The sequence below is a fragment of the Scyliorhinus canicula genome, chromosome 6 (genome assembly GCF_902713615.1).
Source record: "Scyliorhinus canicula chromosome 6, sScyCan1.1, whole genome shotgun sequence".
In the NCBI taxonomy this organism is placed as follows: Eukaryota; Metazoa; Chordata; class Chondrichthyes; order Carcharhiniformes; family Scyliorhinidae; genus Scyliorhinus; species Scyliorhinus canicula.
Genome location: NC_052151.1, coordinates 210,615,246 through 210,631,349, shown reverse-complemented (window position 1 = coordinate 210,631,349; position 16,104 = coordinate 210,615,246). Strand labels below are relative to the sequence as shown.

The window sequence follows — 16,104 nt, the reverse complement described above, 5'->3', positions numbered from 1 at the left end:
AAAAACAAAAAACATTAAATCCATTGAATTGAATTGGGAGCATTTCTTCACAGGCTCCTAATTTTGAACTCAGGATCTCCTGTTTACTCGACAGGCACTTTAACAATCTAAGCCACAGCACCAATGCAGGAAGCAGGTTTGCAAGTTTAGAATAGATTTCAATTATTTTGATTAAACACCAGTATTGTTGATTTCTTCTGCTGACATTGAGAGTGCAAATTAAAATATTCATCTGCAATGGGCTTTTGAAACTGTAAAAATTGCAGTAATTTCCGAAAGTTATTAATTTGCAGCAGTCCTGCAGGGAAGAAGTAAACAAACAGGAAATATTTTACAATTTTGAAGTGATTAAACATGAAAATGGAGCAAAACTTCTTGATGGCTGCTACAATTGGGCAAACACAATGTTGTCACAATTCTTCCACTGTTCATAAATCATCCTGCATTTTTTATTCTTTTTTCCTACTGTTCATTGGGGAGCAAGCGCCTTGAGACAAAATGAAAACACTGATAGGAACTTGAACCCTGGGCCCTCAGATTATAAGTCTGATGCTCTACCGACTGAGCTAAGAGGGCCCATTCTTAAAAATTCCTCATTGCTCACTTCAAACTCTCATATTTTACCTTTTGAATTTTCTTATTTGGTAATTCAGCCTCTCCTGCTCATTTTCCTCACAAGCAGAGCAGCAGCCTTCCTTTGGCTCCCTTTCTCAAATTCTTCAGCTTGTACTTGCTTTATACCAGTGACTTGTGATGTGACAACTGTTGTTACCCAGGGACCTGCACTGGTACTTCGAGACATTGAAGATAACATTTAGTTTGGTAAGTGATGAGTGGGAAGCAACAGAGACACAGATTCTATTTTTAGCGATAGAATAAAGGGTGTCATCTGATGTTTGTTGTGGCAGAGCGTGAACGCAAGTAAACCCATCTAGTAAAGGTGCAAATTATGCAAATTGCAAAGTTTCAGGGTGTAAAAGTGTGTCTGCACCACATCTTCATGGAAAACGCCCCATCATTTATCCCGCCCGATTCGTTCTTGCTAACGTACAGCAACATAAATCGTTCAATATAAAAGCAAATTACTGTGGATGCGAAATCTGGAAAACAAAAACAGAAAATGATGGAAAATATCAGTGGGGCTGGCAGCATCTGTGAAGAGAGAACTGAGCTAATATTTCGAGGCTGGGTCACTCTTCATCAGAGTAAAGCATTTAACCATTCAATCGTTGCTCTCAGATATCGCTGAGAAACAGTCAAAATGTTCCTTCTGGAATTCCTCAGGTAAATCCTGTCATGCATCCAAAGGAAAATACTGCGGAAGCTGCGACTCTACGTGAGAAGCTAAAAATGATAGGATTGAGGCTCAGAAAATGAGAGATATCTTTGGAGCCAGACACAGTGTTAATGTTTCAAATCCGTGTGATCTTTACTCAGAGCTGAAGCGAGGAGTACATGCAATGGAGTAGGTGAGGAAAATGGAAGTTGCATGAAATATGGGAGCTATGGAAGTTTGAATAAAATTTGACAAAAATCAAGGTGAAGCAAAGTGCCACAGATATTTTGCCAACGTGCTTCTCATTCGCCACTGAATTGGGAATATTTCATCACATGCTCCTAGCTTTAACCCAAAGGCACTGCTGAGATTTGAACTCAAGATCGCCTGTTTACAAGACAGGTGCTTTAACCATCTAAGCTACAGGACCAACCTTGATTGTGGATTTGCAAGTTTACAACAGATTTCAATTATTTTCATTAAACACCAGTATTGTTGATTTCTTCTGCTGACTTTGAGAGTGCAAATTAAAATATTCATCTGCAATGGGCTTTTGAAACTGTAAAAATTGCAGTAATTTCTGAAAGTTATTAATTTATAGCACTCCTGCAGCAAAGAAGTAAACAAACAGGAAATATTTTACAAATTTTGAAGTGATTAAACATGACCAGAAAACTATAGTGGCATAATGCAGGACAAGACCAGGAGCGAGTTTTTACATTAACCGAAAATCTAGCAAAACGTCTTGATGGCTGTTGCAATTTGGCAAACACAACATTGTCACGATCCTTCCACTTTTCATAAATCATCCTGCATTTTCTATTCTTTTTTCCTACTGTTCATTGGGGAGCAAGCACCTTGAGACAAAAAGAAAGCCATGACAGGGACTTGAATCCTGGGCCTTCAGATTAAAAGTCTGATGCTCTACCGACTGAGCTACCAGGGCACAGTTCAAAAAAAACCTCATTGCTCACTTCAAACTCTCATATTTTACCTTTTGAATTTTCTTATTTGGTAATTCAGCCTCTCCTGCTCATTTCCCTCAGAAGCAGAGCGGCAGCCTTCCTTTGGCTCCCTTGCTCAAATTCTTCAGCTTGTACTTGCTTTTTACCGGTGACTTGTGATGTGAAAACTGTTGTTACCCAGGGACATGCACTGGTACTTCGAGACATTGAAGATTACATTTTGTTTGATAAGAGAGGAGTGGGAAGCCACAGAGAAACAGATTCTATTTATAGAGATAGAATAAAGGGTGTCATCTGATGTTTGTTGTGGCAGAGCGTGAACGCAATTAAACTCATCGAGTAAAGGAGCAAATTATGCAAATTGCAAGGTTTCAGCGTGTAAAAGTGTGTCTGCACCACATCTTCATGGAAAACGCCCCATCATTTATCCCGCCCGATTCGTTCTTGCTAACATACAGCAACATAAATCGTTCAATATAAAAGCAAATTACTGTGGATGCAAAATCTGAAAAAAAAAAACAGGAAATGATGGAAAATATCAGTGGGTCTGGCAGCATCTGTGAAGAGAGAACTGAGCTAATATTTTGAGGCTGGGTCACTCTTCATCAGAGTAAAGCATTTAATCATTCAATCGTTGCTCACAGATATCGCTGAGAAACAGCCAAAATGTTCCTTCTGGAATTCCTCAGGTAAATCCTGTCATGCATCCAAAGGAAAATACTGCGGAAGCTGCGACTCTGCGTGCGAGTCTAAAAATGATAGGATTGAGGCTCAGCAAATGAGAGGATATCTTTGGAGCCAGACACAGTGTTAATGTTTAAAATCCGTGTGATCTTTACTCAGAGCTGAAGCGAGGAGTACATGCAATGGAGTAGGTGAGGAAAATGGAATTTGCATGAAATATGGGAGCTATGGAAGGTTGAATAAAGTTTGACAAAAATCAAGGTAAAGCAAACTAGAAGTTCGGTGCCACAGATATTCTGCATTCACCATTGAACTGGGAACATTTCTTCACAGGCTCCAAGCTTTGACCCAAAGGCACTGCTGAGATTTGAACTCAGGATGTCCTGTTTACTAGACAGGCGCTTTAACCATCTAAGCCACAGCACCAACCTTGATTGCGGGCTGGCAAGTTTAGAACAGATTTCAATTATTTTGATTAAACACCAGGATTGTTGATTTCTTATGCTGACTTTGAGAGTGCAAATTAAAATATTCATCTGCAATGGGCTTTTGAAAGTGTAAAAATTCCAGTAATTTCTGAAAGTTATTAATTCATAGCAGTCCTGCAAGGAAGAAGTAAACAAATAGGAAATATTTTACGAATTTTGAAGTGATTAAACATGACCATAAAGCTATAGTGGCATAATGCAGGACAAGACCAGGAGCGAGTATTTACATTAACCGAAAATCGAGCAAAACTTCTTGATGGCTGTTGCAATTTGGCAAATCCAACATTGGCGCGATTCTTCCACTTTTCATAAATCATCCCGCATTTTCTATTCTTCTTTCCTACTGTTCATTGGGGAGCAAGCACCTTGAGACAAACTGAAAGCCCTGACAGGGACTTGAACCCTGGGCCCTCAGATTAAAAGTCTGATGCTCTACCGACTGAGCTACCAGGGCCCATTCTTAAACATTCCTCATTGCTCACTTCAAACTCTCATATTGTACCTTTTGAATTTTCTTCATTGGTAATTCAGCTTCTCCTGCTCATTTTCCTCAAAAGCAGAGCGGCAGCCTTCCTTTGGCTCCCTTTCTCAAATTCTTCAGCTTGTACTTGCTTTTTACCAGTGACTTGTGATGTGACAACTGTTGTTACCCAGGGACGTGCACTGGTACTTCGAGACATTGAAGATTACATTTTGATTGGTGAGAGATGAGTGGGAAGCAACAGAGACACAGATTTTATTTTTAGAGAAAGAATAAAGGGTGTCATCTGATGTTTGTTGTGGCAGAGCGTGAACGCAAGTAAACGCATCTAGTAAAGGAGCAAATTATGCAAATTGCAAAGTTTCAGGGTGTAAAAGTGTGTCTGCACCACATCTTCATGGAAAACGCCCCATCATTTATCCCGCCCGATTCGTTCTTGCTAACATGCAGCAACATAAATCGTTCAATATAAATGCAAATTACTGTGGATGTGAAATCTGAAAAAAAAACAGGAAATGATGGAAAGTATCAGTGGGTCTGGCAGCATCTGTGAAGAGAGAACCGAGCTAATATTTCGACGCTGGGTCACTCTTCATCAGAGTAAAGCATTTAATCATTCAATCATTGCTCACAGATATCGCTGAGAAACAGCCAAAATGTTCCTTCTGGAATTCCTGAGGTAAATCCTGTCATGCATCCAAAGGAAAATACTGCGGAAGCTGCGACTCTGCGTGCGAGTCTAAAAATGATAGGATTGAGGCTCAGAAAATGAGAGGATATCTTTGGAGCCAGACACAGTGTTAATGTTTAAAACCCGTGTGATCTTTACTCAGAGCTGAAGCGAGGAGTACATGCAATGGAGTAGGTGAGGAAAATGGAATTTGCATGAAATATGGGAGCTGTGGAAGGTTGAATAAAGTTTGACAAAAATCAAGGTAAATCAAACTGGAAGTTCGGTGCCAAAGATATTCTGCCAACGAGTTCTGCATTCACCATTGAATTGGGAACATTTCTTCACAGGCTCCAAGCTTTGACCCAAAGGCACTGCTGAGATTTGAACTCAGGATCTCCTGTTTACAAGACAGGCGCTTTAACCATCTAAGCCACAGCACCAACCTTGATTGTGGGCTTGCAAGTTTAGAACAGATTTCAATTATTTTGATTAAACACCAGTATTGTTGATTTCTTATGCTGACTTTGAGAGTGCAAATTAAAATATTCATCTGCAATGGGCTTTTGAATGTAAAAATTGCAGTAATTTCTGAAACGTTATTAATTTATAGCAGTCCTGCAGGGAAGAAGTAAACAAACAGGAAATATTTTACGAATTTTGAAGTGATTAAACATGACCAGAAAACTATAGTGGTATAATGCAGGACAAGGCGAGGAGCGAGTTTTTGCATTAACCGAAAATCTAGCAAAACTTCTTGATGGCTGTTGCAATTCGGCAAACCCAACATTGTCACGATTCTTCCACTTTTCATAAATCATCCTGCATTTTCTATTCTTTTTCCCTACTGTTCATTGGGGAGCAAGCGCCTTGAGACAAATTGAAAGCCCTGACAGGGACTTGAACCCTGGGCCCTCAGATTAAAAGTCTGATGCTCTACCGACTGAGCTACCAGGGCCCATCCTTAAACATTCCTCATTGCTCACTTCAAACTCTCATATTGTACCTTTTAAATTTTCTTCATTGGTAATTCAGCCTCTCCTGCTCATTTTCCTCACAAGCAGAGCGGCAGCCTTCCTTTGGCTCCCTTTCTCAAATTCTTCAGCTTGTACTTGCTTTTTACCAGTGACTTGTGATGTGACAACTGTTGTTACCCAGGGACGTGCACTGGTACTTCGAGACATTGAAGATTACATTTTGATTGATGAGAGATGAGTGGGAAGCAACAGAGACACAGATTTTATTTTTAGAGAAAGAATAAAGGGTGTCATCTGATGTTTGTTGTGGCAGAGCGTGAACGCAAGTAAACCCATCTAGTAAAGGAGCAAATTATGCAAATTGCAAAGTTTCAGGGTGTAAAAGTGTGTCTGCACCACATCTTCATGGAAAACGCCCCATCATTTATCCCGCCCGATTGGTTCTTGCTAACATGCAGCAACATAAATCGTTCAATATAAAAGCAAATTACTGTGGATGTGAAATCTGAAAAAAAAACAGGAAATGATGGAAAGTATCAGTGGGTCTGGCAGCATCTGTGAAGAGAGAACCGAGCTAATATTTCGAGGCTGGGTCACTCTTCATCAGAGTAAAGCATTTAATCATTCAATCGTTGCTCACAGATATCGCTGAGAAACAGCCAAAATGTTCCTTCTGGAATTTCTCAGGTAAATCCTCTCATGCATCCAAAGGAAAATACTGCGGAAGCTGCGACTCTGCGTGCGAGTCTAAAAATGATAGGATCGAGGGTCAGAAAATGAGAGGATATCTTTGGAGCCAGACACAGTGTTAATGTTTAAAATCCGTGTGATCTTTACTCAGAGCTGAAGCGAGGAGTACATGCAATGGAGTAGGTGAGGAAAATGGAATTTGCATGAAATATGGGAGCTATGGAAGGTTGAATAAAGTTTGACAAAAATCAAGGTAAAGCAAACTAGAAGTTCGGTGCCACAAATATTCTGCCAACGTGTTCTGAATTCACCATTGAATTGGGAACATTTCTTCACAGGGTCTGCTGCCAGATGCTGCCAGACCCAAAGGCACTGCTGAGATTTGAACTCAGGATCTCCTGTTTACAAGACAGGCGCTTTAACCATCTAAGCCACAGCACCAACCTTGCTTGTGGGCTTGCAAGTTTAGAACAGATTTCAATTATTTTGATTAAACACCAGTATTGTTGATTTCTTATGCTGACTTTGAGAGTGCAAATTAAAATATTCATCTGCAATGGGCTTTTGAAAGTGTAAAAACTGCAGTAATTTATGTAAGTTATTAATTTATACCAGTTCTGCAGGGAAGAAGTAAACAAACAGGAAATATTTTACGAATTTTGAAGTGATTAAACATGAGCAGAAAACTATAGTGGTATAATGCAGGACAAGACCAGGAGCGAGTTTTTACATTAACCGAAAATCGAGCAAAACTTCTTGATGGCTGTTGCAATTTGGCAAACACAACATTGTCACGATTCTTCCACTTTTCATTAATCACCCTGCATTTTTAATTCTTTTTTCCTACTGTTCATTGGGGAGCAAGCGCCTTCAGACAAAATGAGCGCCCTGATAGGGACTTGAATCCTGGGCCCTCAGATTAAAAGTCTAATGCTCTACCGACTGAGCTACCAGGGCCCATTCTTAAGAACTCTTCATTGCTCACTTCAAACTCTCATATTGCACCTTTTGAATTTTCATATTTGGTAATTCAGCCTCTCCTGCTCATTTTCCTCAGAAGCAGAGCGGCAGCCTTCCTTTGGCTTCCTTTCTCAAATTCTTCAGCTTGTGCTTGCTTTTTACCAGTGACTTGTGATGTGACAACTGTTGTTACCCAGGGACCTGCACTGGTACTTCGCCACATTGAAGATTACATTTAGTTTGCTAAGAGATGAGTGGGAAGCTACAGAGACCCAGATTCTATTTTTAGAAATAGAATAAAGGGTGTCATCTGATGTTTGTTGTGGCAGAGCTTGAACGCAAGTAAACCCATCTAGTAAAGGAGCAAATTATGCAAATTGGAAAGTTTCAGGGTGTAAAAGTGTGTCTGCACCACATCTTCATGGAAAACGCCCCATCATTTATCCCGCCCAATTCGTTCTTGCTAACATACAGCAATATAAATCGTTCAATATAAAAGCAAATTACTGTGGATGTGAAATATGAAAAAAAAAACAGAAAATGATGGAAAATATCAGTGGGTCTGGCAGCATCTGTGAAGAGAGAACCGAGCTAATATTTCGAGGCTGGGTCACTCTTCATCAGAGTAAAGCATTTAATCATTCAATCGTTTGAAGGATTGAGGCTCAGAAAATTAGAGCATATCTTCGGAGCCAGACACAGTGTTAATGTTTCAAAGCCGTGTGATCTTTACTCAGTGCTGAATCGAGGAGTACAAGTAATGGCGTAGGTGAGGAAAATGGAAGTTGCATGAAATATGGGAGCTATGGAAGGTTGAATAAAGTTTGACAAAAATCAAGGTAAAGCAAACTACAAGGTCGGTGCCACAGATATTCTGCCAACGTGTTCTGCATTCACCATTGAATTGTGAGCATTTCGTCACAGGCTCCGAGCTTTGACCCAAAGGCACTGCTGAATTCAGGATCTCCTGGTTACTAGACAGGTGCTTTAACCATCTTAGCCACAGCACCAACCTCGAAAGTGGGCTTACAAGTTTAGAACAGATTTCAATAATTTTGAATGAACATCAGTGTTGTTGGTTTCTCATGCTGACTTTGAGCGTTCATACTAAAATATTCATCTGCAATGGGCTTATGAAACTGTAAAAAGTGCAGCTATTTCTGAAAGTTATTAATTTATAGTAGTTCTGCAGGAAGAAGTAAAAAACCAGGAAATATTTTTCGAATTTTGAAGTGATTAAACATGACCAGAAAACAATAGTGGTATAATGACAGGACAAGACCAGGAGCGAGTTTTTACATTAACCGAAAATCTAGCAAAACTTCTTGATGGCTGTTGCAATTTGGTAAACACAACATTGTCACGATTCTTCCACTTTTCATAAATCATCCTGCATTTTTAATATTTATTCCGACTGATCTACCAGGGCCCATTCATAAAAGTACCTGATTGCTCACTTCAAACTCTCATATTGTATCTTTTGAATTTCCTTCATTGGTAATTCAGCCTCTCCAGCTCATTTTCCTCACAAGCACAGATCAGACAGTGTGTAACCCGGGGTGGATGGAGCCAGTGAGATCAGACAGTGTGTAACCCGGGGAGGATGGAGCCTGTGAGATCAGACAGTGTGTAACCCGGGGTGGATGAAGTCAATGAGATCAGACTGTGTGTAACCCGGGGATGATGCAGGCAGTGAGATCAGACCGTGTGTAACCCGGGTAGGATGGAGCCAGTGAGATCAGACAGTGTGTTACCCGGGGAGGATGGAGCCAGTGAGATCAGACAGTGTGTAACCCGGGAAGGATGGAGCCAGTGAGATCAGACAGTATGTAACCCGGGAAGAATGGAGCCAGTGTGATCAGACAGTGTGTAACCCGGGGAGGATGGAGCCAGTGAGATCAGACAGTGTGTTACCCGGGGAGGATGGAGCCAGTGAGATCAGACAGTGTGTAACCCGGGGAGGATGGAGCCAGTGAGATCAGACAGTGTGTAACCCGGGGAGGATGGAGCCAGTAAGATCAGACAGTGTGTAACCCGGGGAGGATGGAGCCAGTGAGATCAGACAGTGTGTAACCTGGGGAGGATGGAGTCAGTGAGATCAGACAGTGTGTAACCCGGGGACGATGGAGCCAGTGAGATCAGACAGTGGGTAACCCGGGGAGGATGGAGCCAGTGTGATCAGACAGTGGGTAACCCGGGGAGGATGGAGTCAGTGAGATCAGACAGTGTGTAACCCGGGGAGGATGGAGCCAGTGAGATCAGACAGTGGGTAACCCGGGGAGGATGGAGCCAGTGAGATCAGACAGTGTGTAACCCGGGGAGGATGGAGCCAGTGAGATCAGACAGTGTGTAACCCGGGGAGGATGGAGCCAGTGAGATCAGACAGTGTGTAACCCGGGGAGGATGGAGTCAGTGAGATCAGACAGTGTGTTACCCGGGAAGAATGGAGCCAGTGAGATCAGACAGTGTGTAACCCGGGGAGGATGGAGCCAGTGAGATCAGACAGTGTGTAACCCGGGGAGAATGGAGCCAGTGAGATCAGACAGTGTGTAACCCGGGGAGGATGGGGCCAGTGAGATCAGACAGTGTGTAACCCGGGGAGGATGGAGCCAGTGAGATCAGACAGTGTGTAACCCGGGGAGGATGGAGCCAGTGAGATCAGACAGTGTGTAACCCGGGGAGAATGGAGCCAGTGAGATCAGACAGTGTGTAACCCGGGGAGGATGGAGCCATTGATATCGGACAGTGTGCAACCTGCCAAAGATGGAGCCAGAGAAATTGGATAGTGTGTCTCCCGTGGAGCAACGGCGGACCTTCAATTAAACACAGAGCGATGGCGGCACAGTGTAGCAGGATTAGCTGTGCTGCCTCACAACGCCATGGACTCGGGTTCAACCCGGGCCTCGGGTCACTGTCCGTGTGGAGTTTGCACATTCTTCCCGTACCCCGCGTGTGCATGGGTCTCACCACCACAAAGCCAAAGGGTGGGTAGATTGGCCACACTCAATTGCCCCTTATTTGCAAAAAAAATAATTGGGTACCCTAATTTTAGAGAAAAAAAAGAAGCACAGAGCCTTGCAGCGTGGGGCCCAGGCCATTATGTGTATCTAGGAAGGGTGGAGGCTGGAGAGAGAGAGAGAGATGCGGGGCACACTGAGAAGCTAATGTGTGGGAAGACCATGAGAATACCCTAACGTTATTGTCAGTCTGAAATGTATGAATGTCTACGTTATCCATACTCAGTTAGTGATCTTTCACAGCCCTCTGGAGTGGGGGGGAGACAATTTCAAAGATTAACAGTCTTCTGTGTGAAGAAATTCCGACTCACCTTGTTCCAAAGTGCCATTCATTATATTGTGAATTTGTGCCCCTCAACTCAACAAACTTGGGAAACGTCGTACCTGCATCTACCCTGTCCCTTGATCGAAGGACTCTTTTGGTTTCAATGCTGTTACCTCCGATTCTTCGAAACTCGAGAGAATAGAGGCCGAGGTTTCCCAACCTGTCTCCCTAAAACAATGATCTCCGGAATAAGTTTGCTGAACCGTTGTTACACTCCTTCTCTGGTGGCTTTACAAGGCGCATGGTTAGAATCTAAAATGAACGGCCTGAGAATGTGGCGAAGCCATATTCAATCAGAATTAAATTGAAAAAGCAACAATTCACAAAACAGCGATGAGGAGGTTGGAAAGTGAGTTGAGCTGAGTTGGTTTTGCTGGGAGCCGACATTGACAAATGGACAGAATGGCCAACAGCAGAGTTACAAACATGATGTCATTTGTTTCCATTCAAATAATAATTGAAATGAATTGGGCCAGGTAAATAGAACAGCCACATTTCCGAATACAGAGTGTCGGAAAAGAGACTCTGATGTTAGGGATTTAATTACAGAATGGTCAATCAGAATGAATGCCACCTCTGAAACAGTATACGTTCTCCAGGTATCTGCGTGGATCTCACCCTCAAAACACAAAGGTGCAGGGATAGGCCAGGCTACATTTCCCCTTAATTGAAAACAATTTGGGAGCATTAACTTTATATTTATATGAATTTTAAATTTATATGAAAAATCTCTGAGACAGTATGAGATCAAGCGATGGAAGTCATGATGTTTACTGGAAATTCCCATCGCTGTTTAACACACCTTCCAATTATTAGAATGTGTCTAGTCAATGAGGAATAATGTGGTTCAATTAAATCCCGATGCCTCAACGTACATTACCTCAACAGAGAATTGTCACAGATGTCGTAATCTGTGTGTTAAACTTTTCAGAAAAAAAACAATTTGAATAATTTTGCAATGTCAGTATCTCCATGGAGATCCTGGAGTGTATAAAGTTAGAGCAAAGGGAATATATCACCCAGACTTTAATACAAAACACAGTCGACTGCTCAAAGGGACAGATTCAATTGGCGCAAAAATGCATCCACCAATTCAATGGGTCAGAAAAATATTTTATACGATTCTTGCAATTGTTGGTGTGCCTGGTAAGTACCACAGACACATTTTGTTAATTAAGCCCGTGTATGCGGTGTTTGTGCTATTATTCTGTGGATGAATTATTGTTATGGTAACTTTGGTCGAATTATTACAGTTATACACTCACACTTCAATAATACGAATGCAATACATTTTGGGAATTCTCCGTGTGGTTATATTCTGCTGCACCTACTGCTCCAGGTTACAATTGTTGCATTCAGTTTAATGTTATGTCCCGTTGAATCAAATAGCGAAGCAGGAAACCAATGAGAAGAACATCGTAGCTATGAGAAGAAGGCATTAGTAGGTTCCCTGTCGCTGTAGAATTCTACTGAATGAGGTGACTAAATGTAGCGGATCACCAAACCACAGTGCCTATGTCTTATTCTGTATCAGTGTTTGTCAATCTAAAATTTCACCCAGATTACTAACTTGGACTCAGCGCATGAAACGAATGATATACGTTTCATTGCCGATTGACATTGTACAATTGTACTTAGTGTTTGAATACTTACTCCAAGTAGAGTTAATGACAGCACTTTCTGGTACTGATCAATGTCGTTCCGAAAGGACAGTGCTGAGCGCATTGGGTTCTGTGCAGTCTTTTATAAATAATCTGCTGGAATATCACAGATTTACACTGATAACTAAAATTTCACCCAGATTACTAACTTGGACTCAGCACATGAAAACAATGATATGCGTTTCATTGGCTATCTGACATTGTACAATTGTATTCAGTGTTTGACACCGTCTTCCACTTACTCCAAGTAGAGTTAATTACTGCACTTTCTGGTCCTGATCAACATGTCGTTCCGAAAGGTAGTGTTGAGCTCATTGGGTTATGTGCAGTCTTTTTATAAATAATCAATCAGAATATCACAAACATACACTGATAACTATAATTAATTAAAACTCAAGTTACAGGTTTCACAGCAGGGAAATACGTCCGGAAATGGTTTCAATGTGTCTTCAGGATCGATCCGAGCTCCTCTGACCTCCATTCCATTCTCACACAAGTAAAAACTTTGCTTCTTGAAATGTTTTTCATCCCAACTACCCCAATCAGTAGCATATCCACATTCTCACCACTTTCGGAGGAAAACATTCTCTCTTGATCAATTTTGTGGATTTATGTGGATTTTAGCCTCATATTTCTGTAATTCAGAATTGGACACATGCACAGAGTCTCAGGTAACCTCTCCATATTTCCATTCTCAAACCTCTTTGTAATGGTAAAGACCACCATCAGCCCTCACATCAGTCTTCTCTATGCAAGGCGCATATTTCCCGTTAATTCTCGCCTCATCGTTCTGTTATTTTGTTCATACAGACGATGTGTACATGTGTCACATTCGCAACAATTTGTATTGTGATGGGGAGCACGTTGAGTGGCTTTAATTGCAGGTCCGTAAAAATAATTCAGTCTGTCTTCTTGTGAACCAGCAGCAATGAACTCCGGTGCTTTGAAAACATTTACATTTACAGTGATAGGTTTGCAGGCGTACTTCTTTCGAAGTGTAATAACTAATGCATCTGTTACCACGTACCACTGTCACTCTCAATGATCCGAGATGAATGTCATCTCTCTGTCTGATGAACTGCCACTGATCTGGGGGTTGGTGTCGAGTCGAGGGAGGGATTTAAAGGTGAATTTGAATGCCAGCTGAAATCATGGTTGAAATTTGTTAACCTCTGACATTTATAACTCACCATTATTGAATATCAAATTCCACGCTGTGTATACTCAGAAAATGAGTTTTTTGTCATGAAATTTGCTTGCCTTTCCATACAGTTAACTGGAGTCGCAATCGTGATCCTGTCCCATGGAAATATTGGCCTCTCCACCTGCACCACTCGATACTTGGTGGCAATGGCGATGGCGGATCTACTGGTCATTATCACTGAGGTTATTTTCAACCGAATCAATAGCTATTATTTTCCAAGTAAGTCTCCTCAGAATCACCCCTGTGTGCAGTGTTATCCATGTCCTGAACCGTGCGGCCATAGACTGTTCTGTTTGGTTTACCGTCGCATTCACTTTTGATCGATTTGTCGCCATTTGCTGGCTGAAAGCTGAAATCGAAATATTGCAGCAAGAGAACAGCGGCGGTGATACTGGCATCAACAGGCATTTTGCTCTGTTTAAAAAATATTCCCATCTATTTCAGATTTAAACCCAAGTATATCGTCTACAATGTACCATTCTACTGTTCTAACAAACCAAGCTATTTTACTGACCCGAGATGGATTGGTTTAGAAAGTTTGAGAAGATACTAACCCCATTGATACCATTCGGGTTAATTCTGTTGCTTAATGCTCTGACAGTCAATCACATTTTAGTGACCAGTCGAGTCCGTAAAACACTGAGAGGTCAGAGCAAGACAGAGAATCACCAGTGACCCAGAGATGGAGAGCAGAAAGAAGTCTATTGTTTTACTTTCAGCATATCCGGCAGCTTCATACTCCTGTGGTTGGTGTACATTTTATATATTTTTGATGCAGCAAGCGGATTAGATGACGATGATTTTTATACCTTTGAGAACATCGCTTATATGCTGCGGAATTTAAGTTGCTGCACAAACACATTTATTTATGTGACAACTCAGTCCAAATTCAGAGAGGGTTTGAAGAAGGGCGGTGAAATATCCGTTTGCATCAATTATTAAATTAATTAATAAAGACAAAAATGGAAAGCAGCTCAAAGATCCAGAGTTGTGGAGCAAGAGGTGACTGCTGAAGGACTAAAAGAAAAGGTCAGTAGGATTAAAAACATCAAAGTGTGTTCAGGGGAAGAGGAACAGAGTGACAGAGGATCAGTAGATTAGCAGCAGGTATGTCAAACACCGAGCAGCAGTGAGTCCGGAGGAAGTCAGACACTCAGGGGACCTGAAATAAAGGAGCCAAAGTGATCTGACACAGTGTTGAGCAGTGGTCCAAACACAAAGGAAGATTTCAGATCACCTGCGGTAACCCTGCAGCAGAGTCACAGACAGCAGAGGGCAGAGGGACGATGGCGACAGATGACATGTGGATTCGCGGTTATACGTTAACAGGAGTATCCAGGGGGGCGAGGAAGCAGAAACAAAGGATGAGAGATGATCTTTGGGATAGTGTGCATAATGGGGCCAGGAGGATAATCAGAAAACTCCCCAAACGGACAGGAGGTAAAACAGCGAACACGGTCTCCCCAACTCCTCCTCTGGCTCCATTCCCATCTCCTGATACCTTCTCAACATCCAAGAAAAATCGTTCGTACAAAGACAAAAGTGTGAAACTGAATAAAGCTTGCTTGGGCAAAATATTACTTTAATTTTTTGTCTCCGTCCTTCTTCCCACCCGTCTGTCCGTCCATCTATTCATCCTTCCGCCCCTCCCTCTTTCTGCCCATTCCACCCTCCGTCTGTCCCTCCGTCCATTTCTCCCTCCCTCTCTCCCTCCCTCTGCCTGTCCCTCCCAGTCATGCAGGACACCTCTGGGCTGGATGGCATTGGTCTCATTATCTGAGGGACGATGCAAATGCATCAGAAACAGTTTGGAGACATTTCACTGGCAGAAAAAAAGGACTGGGCGAATTGTCTGATGAGGAAAACTGGGCGAAGTTAGGTTTGCATCCAGTAGAGTTTCAAAGACTGAAGGACGACTTGATGGAATATTTTAAGATCCTGAGGGGTATTTACTGGGTGGATTTGGAAAGGATGTTTCCTCTTGTGGGAGAATCTGCAACTAGAGGCCAATGTTTGAAAATAAGTGAGTCGGACTGTTCCATCCTTCCAGTGAATCATGGATCAACTGATTTGAACCTGACCCTACATTCTTGCCATTCCCCTTGAAAATCAAGGATGTATCCAGCTCAGCCTTAAAAGACCACCTCTATTGCATTTAGAGGATGAGAGTTGAAAGACTCAAATCCAAATGAGCTACACCTTAGATTTAAACAGTAACCCGAGATCCAAATTCTCTGACAAGAGGAAACGTCCTCTCTATATCCACTCTGTCAACAAACCTCTGGATCTTAAAAAGATTTGATCAAGGCGGCTCTTACTCTTCTAAACTCTAATGGGTAGAAACCTAACAACTCAAAGCTTTCCTCATCAGACACCCACTCATTCCTGTTATTAGTCCAGTAAAGCTTCCCTGAACTGCATCTAATGAATTTTCATTTTTCGTGAAATACGGAGCCATATACCGTGCACTCCAAAGTCAGTCTCACCGATGCCTTCCGCAAGTGGAGTATAACATCCTGGCTTTTGGAAACAACTGCCTCCCAACAGGCAATCGCATTCTGTTACATTCCTCATAACTTCCTGTACACATATACTAATCTTTTGTGATTCATGCACTAGGACACACAGCTCCCTCCGCATCTCAGTGTTCTGCAATCTCTGACCAATTAGATGGCTTAATTTTTATTTGTCTTTAAAAATGGAAAA

At 41.9% G+C, this 16,104-nt stretch overlaps 7 non-coding genes across 7 annotated transcripts; all 7 read right to left on the bottom strand.

The window, feature by feature from the left end:
- Nucleotides 1-2,149: 2,149 nt before the first annotated feature.
- trnak-uuu lies at nucleotides 2,150-2,222 on the bottom strand. The gene has a single exon. It is a non-coding gene; the product is annotated as a tRNA-Lys (tRNA).
- Nucleotides 2,223-3,277: 1,055 nt separating this feature from the next.
- On the bottom strand, nucleotides 3,278-3,351 carry trnat-agu. Its single transcript has one exon. It is a non-coding gene; the product is annotated as a tRNA-Thr (tRNA).
- Nucleotides 3,352-3,794: 443 nt separating this feature from the next.
- Nucleotides 3,795-3,867, bottom strand: trnak-uuu. The gene has a single exon. It is a non-coding gene; the product is annotated as a tRNA-Lys (tRNA).
- Nucleotides 3,868-4,933: 1,066 nt separating this feature from the next.
- trnat-ugu lies at nucleotides 4,934-5,007 on the bottom strand. The gene has a single exon. It is a non-coding gene; the product is annotated as a tRNA-Thr (tRNA).
- Nucleotides 5,008-5,449: 442 nt separating this feature from the next.
- trnak-uuu lies at nucleotides 5,450-5,522 on the bottom strand. Its single transcript has one exon. It is a non-coding gene; the product is annotated as a tRNA-Lys (tRNA).
- A 1,076-nt stretch (nucleotides 5,523-6,598) lies between these two features.
- Nucleotides 6,599-6,672, bottom strand: trnat-ugu. The gene has a single exon. It is a non-coding gene; the product is annotated as a tRNA-Thr (tRNA).
- A 443-nt stretch (nucleotides 6,673-7,115) lies between these two features.
- Nucleotides 7,116-7,188, bottom strand: trnak-uuu. Its single transcript has one exon. It is a non-coding gene; the product is annotated as a tRNA-Lys (tRNA).
- Between the last annotated feature and the right edge of the window lie 8,916 nt (nucleotides 7,189-16,104).